This window comes from Lissotriton helveticus, chromosome 3_2 (assembly GCF_964261635.1).
Source record: "Lissotriton helveticus chromosome 3_2, aLisHel1.1, whole genome shotgun sequence".
Lineage (NCBI taxonomy): Eukaryota > Metazoa > Chordata > Amphibia > Caudata > Salamandridae > Lissotriton > Lissotriton helveticus.
Window position 1 is genome coordinate 307,194,410 of NC_136062.1, and position 9,507 is coordinate 307,203,916.

Sequence of the window (9,507 nt, forward strand, 5' to 3'; positions counted from 1 at the left end):
ATCTCCATGTTAATTCCCAGAGGAAACTTTACACAGAGCTACAACCCGAACTGCTAAACAGAATTACACTAAATTTGGCAAAAAGGTAGCCCTTGTTTCAGAAAGAACTCTTTTTGTTAAATGGTGTAAATCCGTTCTGTAGTTCCTGAGAAATTTAAAAAAAGTTAAAAAAATGCATTTTCCCATACTAAATTTAGACACGGCTAAAGCTTGAACTGCTGAACGGAGTTACACCAAATTTGGCAAAAATGTAGTGTTTGCTTCAGAAAGAATTCTTTTTTTAAAATGGTGTAAATCCGTTCAGTAGTTGCTGAGAAAAAAAAAAAATGTTTTGATATTTAGAGGCACAGAGGATCCGCGCACCCTCCTGATCACAAGCTTTATTCTAATTGGCTGTCAACACTCTAAACCAGGAAGTGTTGGCAGTCATTTTGTGACTCGGTAGAACCGCGTCACAAGAAAAGAGAAAAAACTAACGTGAAAAACAAGAAAAGGGGGCAGGGTAGAAACACCCTGGCCCCCTAGGCCTGGTCAGGGGATCCCACAAGGACCCCAGGGCCAAAAAAAAACATTTAAAAAAGCAAATTGGCAAAATTCGCACTGTATCTGTGAATCCCGCCAACATTTTTTTTAAATGATGTGCTGGCTCCCACGCTTCATTTAATTGAGGCCCCCGGGTGGGCGAAGTCCCGGGGGCATTTGGTAAAAATATATGCGGGGCCTAATAAAATTAGAAAATAAACTAGGCTGTTATCTGTCCAAATACATTACCTTAGCTCGCACCAATACCATAAGAGAAGTGCTGAATAGAAATCAAGATTCTCTCTAGAGAATCCAATACAGAACAGAGTCCTTTGGAGGTCTTTTATTGACAATTCTGACTTACTATTCAAGAAAATTGAACGTAGTGTTAGAAAGCAGAATATACAGTGAGTGAAGCTGCTACTGTTAGACTAGAAAGACAGAGAAACACTCTAGAGTTAAAAAAGCACACTGTCACAATTAAGCCTGGCTCGTAATTGTACCGAGAGTTCATACAAAAACAATGGTTCACCTGGTGTGCCAGAGTAACGGTTAACTAACACTGGCCAATGTACGTGCATCTGGAAGGTGCAGTCGAGATGCAACTCAGTCATCCAGCTGAGGGCGTGAGTGTGAGAGGTAAGCTCAGACTGATGGATCAGATATATGTTCTGAGTAACTATCACACTGCTGCAGAAGATACCAGCCAAGGAGTGCGTAACTCCTGCAGATGTCAATCTCCTGAAACAAGGATAGTGTGGCAAAGGATGAGACCAAGGAACGTCAGGCTTGTGCAGTAGAGGTCTGCCAGTGTCGGTCCTGTCTAGTTTGATACAAAGGATAGTTGCGTCTTTAGAGTAAGGTTTAATGTGTGGATCTGGTGGGTTCAGTCGTCGCCTGATTTCATTTGCGTCAGTTGGAGCAGCAGCCACTTAGTAGCATGTATATCAGATCACACTGTGCAGCATGGAATGGGAAGGATGGCATTTCAGCAGCAACAAAATGGCAACTTGCAAGCAGCTGAAATCCTATTTCTTTGCGAGTTCCTTGCCTAGATAGTTTTGAACCCTAAATTCAGAAGTTCGCGTTAGAGTAATTTTTTCTACTGTTCTCATATTCAGAGACTCTGCTTCAAGATCAAATAATTCTTGCGGCTCGCAATAGCTTGCTGCAGCCACAGCATCTCCATGGCCAGGTGGCTTTGGTACTGTCGCAATTGCGAAAGTTTGCGGGCAGATCGTCACCTCCATTCTTGAGCGGGGGAGCTCTGCAGCCATCGTTGGTCTCCCTCTCTGCAAAACTGCTGTTCCAGTCCGATCTTCCAGTGCTGCAATTCGGCCAGTCTATGTGCTCACAAGCTCCCGGGTCCTTCCTCCATTGATGGGATACCTCAGCATCGCCTTCCTGACTCACGCTTTTTACATCCTCATCATTTTGTGGTAAGTAATTCTCATGGGTGCCATGTTGACACAAAGGGTCTGAATCCTTCACCAATTCTTTCTCAGATTTCTCAGTTTTTGATGTGAGACAGTGACCGCGCACCACTCACTCTGAAGGGAAGGGAGAGAGCGGACATCGCTAGAATATTAGACAGGGTCCCTGCACTGCTCAAGCTGATGGAAAGTCATAAGCACTTCGCTGTTGAGAGCACAGGGCACTGTTGGAATGTGAGCCAGCATCCCCGCACCGCTGTCTCTGCCGGCTGCACTACCCACTCTATCCAGGTTGCACAAGAATTCTTCTGCGGACTCGAAATCTGCAGGAAAAGCCTGAAATTACTGTTTAGCCACAGTAACACAGTTGCATGCACGTGACCAGCAGTTCTGGTACAGCGCCTGATGCCTTCCAGTAAGTCTTGCAGCGCTTTATAAATACTCCTTCAACTCGAGGCCTTAACTTCAACAAACAACGTTCGGACTGCCCGGAGCAGAGATTAGAGCTTGGGACGGAGGAATGCCTGAGCCCTCATGAGTACAAGACATTCCTATACATGAGGAGAATGACCCCCGCCCCTCCTACCCTCATAAAATGCACGGTAGTCGCTAATGGGGGCCCCGTTCTGCAGGGTACGCTATTTTAAAACACCATCAGCCTTATTCATCAACGGGCCGTTTTGCGAGCCCCTAATAGCGATTCATAGCGAATCGCCATTAAGGACTCGCAAAACGGGATTCATGTAGGAATTGCTAAATAAATAGCGATTCCTACACATTCCTTATTTGCGAGTAGCAAATTGCTAATCGCAAATAAGGAATAACTCCCCATTCATTCCTATGGGCCAAAAGGCCCATAGGAATGAATGGGGAGTATTCCTTATTTGCGATTAGCAATTAGCTAATCGCAAATAAGATAGCGATTTAAAGGGTGCCAGGGGTGTCCAAAGGACACCCTGTAGCACCCCTTAAATGCAAATTGAAACAGGTGTTGCGCACACACATGTCCAAAGGACATGTGTGTGTGCAACATGCAACTTAGAAAAATGCTTTTAAAAGCATTTTTCTAAGTTTTTGCTATTTACCGAGAGGTCTAACCTCTCGGTAAATAGCGGCCTAAAATTGCATTTTCGCAATTTTAAAATGCTTCATGAATTGCATTTAAGGAATCTCAAATAGAGATTCCTTAAATGTAATTCTTCGCAAATGTGCGAATTCTTAAATAGCGAATTTTGCATTTGGGATGATGAATCCCAAATGCAAAAATTGCACTCGCAAAAGGCAAGATTCTGAGAATCTTGCCCTTTGCGAGTGCAATTTAGCTTGATGAATCAGGCGGCATGGGCCTTATTTATGAAGGCCTTGCGCCGCCGGTGCGTCACTTTTAAAATGGGAAAAAGTGACGCGCCGGTGGCGCAAGGCCTTCATAAATAAGACCCCATCTTTCTCAGCGAGCGATAGTCTGACATGTGAGAGCAAGCACAAGAATGACAATTGCTCTGTGCTTTGAGCTCCGCACTGGAGGAGCACACACTCTGCACACGTGTGTTTTAAGACATTTCCCGCACACATTGAAAGCCGAAATATTACACAAAATACAAAGATTATATGAATTAAAACACACCTGAATGCGACTGAAGGTCTGCACATGAAATTGGAGTTCAGAATATGTTAAAACATAGACAAATTAAACTTTTTAATAACCCATCTTGAAGCAAAAGGCGCGCTATATTCAGAATATATTAATACGTACAAACAACCGTCTCCCCACCACGCCACCAAAGGCACACCATCACAATTTTCAGGCAAATTAAAACTAAACCTTCTAGAAAAAAGACTTGTATTTAGATATAGGTAACGATAACAAATAGCCCAGTGGGCAGGTGTTATTGCATACATATTTGCCTTTCATTTCAAATGCCAATGTTAAGCAAAAGAAGGGAAACGCTCATGAATACCCCTACAGCATCTCTGCTACATCCAGGTTTCCCACTACTAATAGTAAGCTGATTGACAAGCAGGTGTTATAAAAGATATAAACAGCACCCCAACAGCACACCAGGGTGCAACGATGGAGAGGCATACACACACATAAACAAACTAAAAATCTTTTGAAAAAAACATGTACGGTCCTTCCGCGCGTGTTTTAAAAGAAAGCCAGCTGTTGTTTGCTCCTGCACCCTGAGTCTCACCTGAGAACGTGTGTTCCCATCTTCGACGGGGGTCCCGACTACCGCGACCCCGGAGATTAATATGCACAAAACATCTGCAGTTCCTGCGGGTGTGAGAATACTCCCATTGCCCTTTGTTTCGGTGTGACAGCTCAGAAGGTCAATGCGCCTGCTGCTGAGAGCATGAACGAGGGGCAGAAAAAGTAGTGCGGCATACCAGTCAACTCTGTTTCACATGGGCCTGGTAAGAATACATGAGGTACAGACCTCATTCTGGACCTGAAAAACACACAAATGATGGCGGCCCTCAGTCACATTCGCAGAGTGTTACAAACTAGGAGATGGGAGGGGTGGTGAGCCACTACCCAGACCTGAATGGTGGAGAGCTCCTTTCAGAAAAGAAGAGGGGAGATACGCCCTCCCTAGCTGTAAGTAATTAAGTAAAATGCATTAACCGTTAGATTAATTAAAATCAATACAGTAAAATGAGCATAAATTATCATTATCATCGCCCCTGCCCCGTCACCACAAATATCAAAGCAACTTAGTCCCACAGTTCATGTATCTTCTCGACTCATTGTTAATTTGCACGTGCAGAAAAAATAGCATCTGGGTGTTTTCTATTATTTGTCATTTCATTAAAATATCCCGGCTTCTATTTTCTTAAAAACCATATGATGAAATATGGAAGACTGGAAATAATATATTTGTAGTGCGTTACTGTCCCCCTGCCCGAGTCAGAGTCCTGCTTCTTACAGCCTGATTCATCAAGCCGAATTGCGCTTGCAAAGGGCCAGATTCTGAGAATCTGGCCCATTGCGAGCGCAATTTTTGCATTTGGGATTCATCATCCCAAATGCAAAAATCGGTAATTGCTAATTCGCTAAATTGCGAGGAATTACATTTAAGGAATCTCTATTTGAGATTCCTTAAATGCAATTCATCAACCATTTTTAAATTGCTAATTCGCAATTTCGGGCCGCTATTTACCGAGAGGTCAGACCTCTCGGTAAATAGCAAAAACTTAGAAAAATGCTTTTAAAAGCATTTTTCTAAGTTGCATGTTGCACACACACATGTCCTTTGGACATGTGTGTGCGCAACACCAGTTTCAATTTGCATTTAAGGGGTGCTACAGGGTGTCCTTTGGACACCCCTGGCACCCTTTAAATCGCTATCTTATTTGCGAGTAGCAAATTGCTAATCGCAAATAAGGAATACTCCCCATTCATTCCTATGGGCCTTTTGGCCCATAGGAATGAATGGGGAGTTATTCCTTATTTGCGATTAGCAATTTGCTACTCGCAAATAAGGAATGTCTAGGAATCGCTATTTATTTAGCAATTCCTACATGAATACCGTTTTGCGAGTCCTTAATAGCGATTCGCTATGAATCGCTATTAGGGGCTCGCAAAACGGTCCGTTGATGAATAAGGCTGTTAGTCGCTTAATATGTTGAAGTGCATGGTGCAGTTTTAAAGTGCGATGTGCTATCTCCTCGGGCTAGCTACTATACATTGTCTGCCGACCAGTTTGGAATGGCCAGTGCTCATCAGTACGACTATTGATTCACAATCCAATCTGATGTTCTTGTGCTACTAATGGATGTCCCTTACTGTGTGCTTCTTCTCCGTATAATGGAAAGATGTACTGCCTCCACCTAATAGTGAAAATAACCTTGTGCTGATGGATCTTACTCTCTCGCTGACCTGAATCCCGCAGCTCTATGTGAAGCTCAGGTTAACAAGTGCCCTGCTGTTTTTACGTTTTGTGTCTTCACTTTATTTATTTATTTATTTATTTATTTTTACCATTTGTTAAGCGCACTGTTACCGGGCGGTGTCCTGGCGCTGAAACGATACATTTTCTCCGAGAGGCAAAGGAATCACTAGAGGTTAAAAAGCCATGTTTTGATATCTTTCCTGAAGGTCATAAGGTCATTGCTTTGTTTTAGGGAGAGGGGCATTTCATTCCAAATGGTGGATGCTCCATGGAAGAAACTGCGTCCCCCCCATCGGGCTTTCCTAATACGGTTAGTCATAACCAGGCTTTTATTAGCAGATCTAAGTTGTCGTCCTGGTTTGTACAGTTGAAGGTGTTCTTGAAGGAAGGACGGACCTATTCCATTCACTGCCTTGAATACCATACAGAGAACTTTAAACATAATACGTTTCCGTATTGGAAGCCAGTGTAGGTTTCTTAGGCCCACATGCATCAAGCATTTTTGCAGTCGCAGACGGTGCGATTCCTTAAAATCGGCCGTTTGCGAATGCAAAAGTGCTTGTTGGGATGCATCATGCCATTTTAGAAGTCGCATCTTTTTTACGATTTCTAAAATTGCATTAGCATTTAAGAAATCGCAATTGTGCGATTTCTTAAATGCTATGCATCATTATAGAAAAATATGCTTTTTTGTAAAATTGGAAGTGCAAATTACCACGAAGTTCAACTTCGTGGTAAATTGCGAAATTGATTAAATATGCACAAAAATGCATTTTTTAAACTGTAAAGTTACACACACACATGTCCTTAGGACATGTGTGTATGTAACTTATGCTGAAAAGTACATTTCAGGGGTGCATGGGGGGGTCCTTTGGACCCCCCCCTGCACCCATGAAATTTTCTAAGTGCCACTCGCAATTTCCATTGACTCCTATGGGCCTTTTGGCCCATAGGAATCAATGGAAATTGCGAAAATGTAGTTAAGAAATCGGTATTTCTTTGGGATTCGGTAAAAAATGCGATTTTTACCGAATCCCACAAGAATACCGAAAATATTGATGCATATCATTTTGCATTTCTTAATTTGCGATTCCTTATTTTTCGCAAATTAAGAAATGCAAAAAGACACAATGATGCATGTGGGCCTTAGTTCCTGAGTGACCGATGCAAACTTAGGTAGACCAGTAATCAGTCGTGCAGCAGCATTTTGTAGCGTTTGCATTTTGTTCAAGACTCCCTGCTGGGCTTGCAGATACATGCTATTGCAGTAATCAAGGCGGGACAGCACAAGTGCTGTCACCACCGTTTTCCTGCTGTCACTGGAAAGAAAAGGAAGAATTTTCCTAATGGTTTTTATTATCCAGTGAATGGAGGATGATAAGGCATCAGCTTGTGCTTTGAAAGAGAGTTGAGTGTCAATAATCACCCCCAGGTTTTTTACTGTAGTGGCTGGGATGGGTGGGACTCCCATTTCATGAGGCCACCAATTAGGGGTCCAGAGATTGGTCACATTTCCAAAAAGGAGAACCTCTGTTTTTGAGGAGTTCAATTTGAGGCAGTTCCTAGCCATCCATGAACTTACTGCAATCATGCAGTCCTGGAATCTGGCCGCAATTCCTTCCTCTCGCCCCGGGAGCAGAGATACCACAATTTGAGTATCGTCTGCATAAGATGTTAATTCGAAGCCAAAAGAACGAATCACCGGGGCGAGGGAGGTGACATAAACATTGAATAGGGTAGGGCTCAGGGAGGAGCCCTGAGGAACCCCTCCTGGGAGTGTAAAAGAGTTGGATTCAAAATCTCCCATGGCCACCACCTGGATCCTGTCTGATAGAAAGGATTTCAGCATGGTCAGTGCGACTCCTCGGATTCCGCAGCCCTCAAGACGGTCCAACAGAATGTTATGGTGGACCGTATCGAAGGCCGCGGACAAGTCCAGGAGCACCAGGACCGCCCGTCCTCCAGCATCCATTGCTTTCCTAATTTCCTCAGTGGACTTAATGAGGGCGGTCTCGGTGCTATGATCTTCCCTAAACCCGTGTTGAGCAGAGTCCAGACAACCAGAGGATCGGAGGAAGTCACAGAGCTGAGCATTCATGACCCTTTCAATAAGTTTAGCCGGTAGTGGAAGTCTAGCTATGGGCCGATAGCTACTGGGGTCAGAGATGTCTAAATTTGATTTTTTAAGCAGAGGAGCTATTGAGACTTGTTTCCAGCATAGTGGGTATTCTCCCTCTTTAAACATTTTATTGAATAAATCTGTTAGCATGGTGGATATAGGGGCGGCTGCCAGTTGGGCCACTGAGACAGGACAAGGATCCCGGGGGGAGCCAGATTTGGTTCTCAGTAGTAGCTTTTTTATTACTTCTACTGTTACTTGCCGGAACTCCCCAAATTCCGAATTTTGTGGGTGTATTTGCGTGGTCTTATGTGATCCCTCGGTAAGAGTGAACCCCACTTGAGGTTCAAGGGCTGTGAAGATTTGCTCCACTTTATTTAGGAAGAACTTGGCGAGAATCTCGCAAAGCTCCAGACTGGGAGGAATAGTGACTGAATTTGGAGTGGACAAAGTGGTCACAGTCTGAAAAAGTTCTTTGGAGGAGTTCTTAGCTCCCTCAATTCTGGCAGAGAAATATACACTTTTTGCTGTTTTGATCATTTCTTTATATATCTTTTGGCTTGCTTTGAGTTTTTGTTTATCTGCCTGTGAGTATTCAGTGCGCCATTGGCGTTCGAGTTTTTTACAAGACACCTTGTGGTCTCTTAGTTCCAGAGTGAACCAAGGAGCTGATGGTACTGTGCGTGTCGGGCGAGATAGTTTGGGCTTGATTAGAGATGTGCATGCATCATTTATCCAGTTAGTGTATCTTTCGGCAGCCTCATTTACATCAGCCGATGTGGTAAAGGTAGAGGCTACTAGACAGTCCTCCAATGCTTTACCATCCAATTCCTTCCATGGCATGTAGAGCTTGGCAGGTTTCCTGTCCTTCCTTACTCTAACTGACTCAGGTGGTTGAATTTTAAAGAGGACCACTGAGTGATCTGTCCAAGCCAAAGGCTTAGCGTGGCTGAACTGAAGGTCAGGGTTATTTGTAAAAATACCGTCTAGCGTATGTCCCTTTACATGTGTGGTACCCCTTACCATCTGAGTTAGTCCTGCCGCCAGCATGGTGTCTACTAAAATTGCCGTCTGAGGGTCTGAGTTTTCCTCTAAGTGATAGTTAAAATCACCAAGCATAGTGAATGATTTGGCACAAAGGGCTTCTTCCAGGTAAGTACCGATTTCGTCGAGAAATTGGGCTTTTGGACCAGGTGGTCTGTATAAGAGGCAACCTTGGAATGTACAGTGGTTAGAAATGGTAAGTTTAAATCCTAATACCTCCGTAGACTGGCAGGTCACTGTCTGAAAGGTGCCTTGGATCGAGGCGTGGTAGATAATGGCTATCCCGCCTCCCCTTTGACCGGCTCTGTCCTGGACCCGGCAACAGTAGCCTGTTGGAGTGGCAATAACTAAGTCCGGTCCTGAAGCCGCATCAGTCCAGGTCTCAGTGATAAATACGATTTTAGCATTTCTTTCTAAGATCAGATCAGCACATTCAGTACTGTGTTTAACCAGTGATCTGGCATTGATGAGAAGGCAATTAAATGTGTTTTCTTCT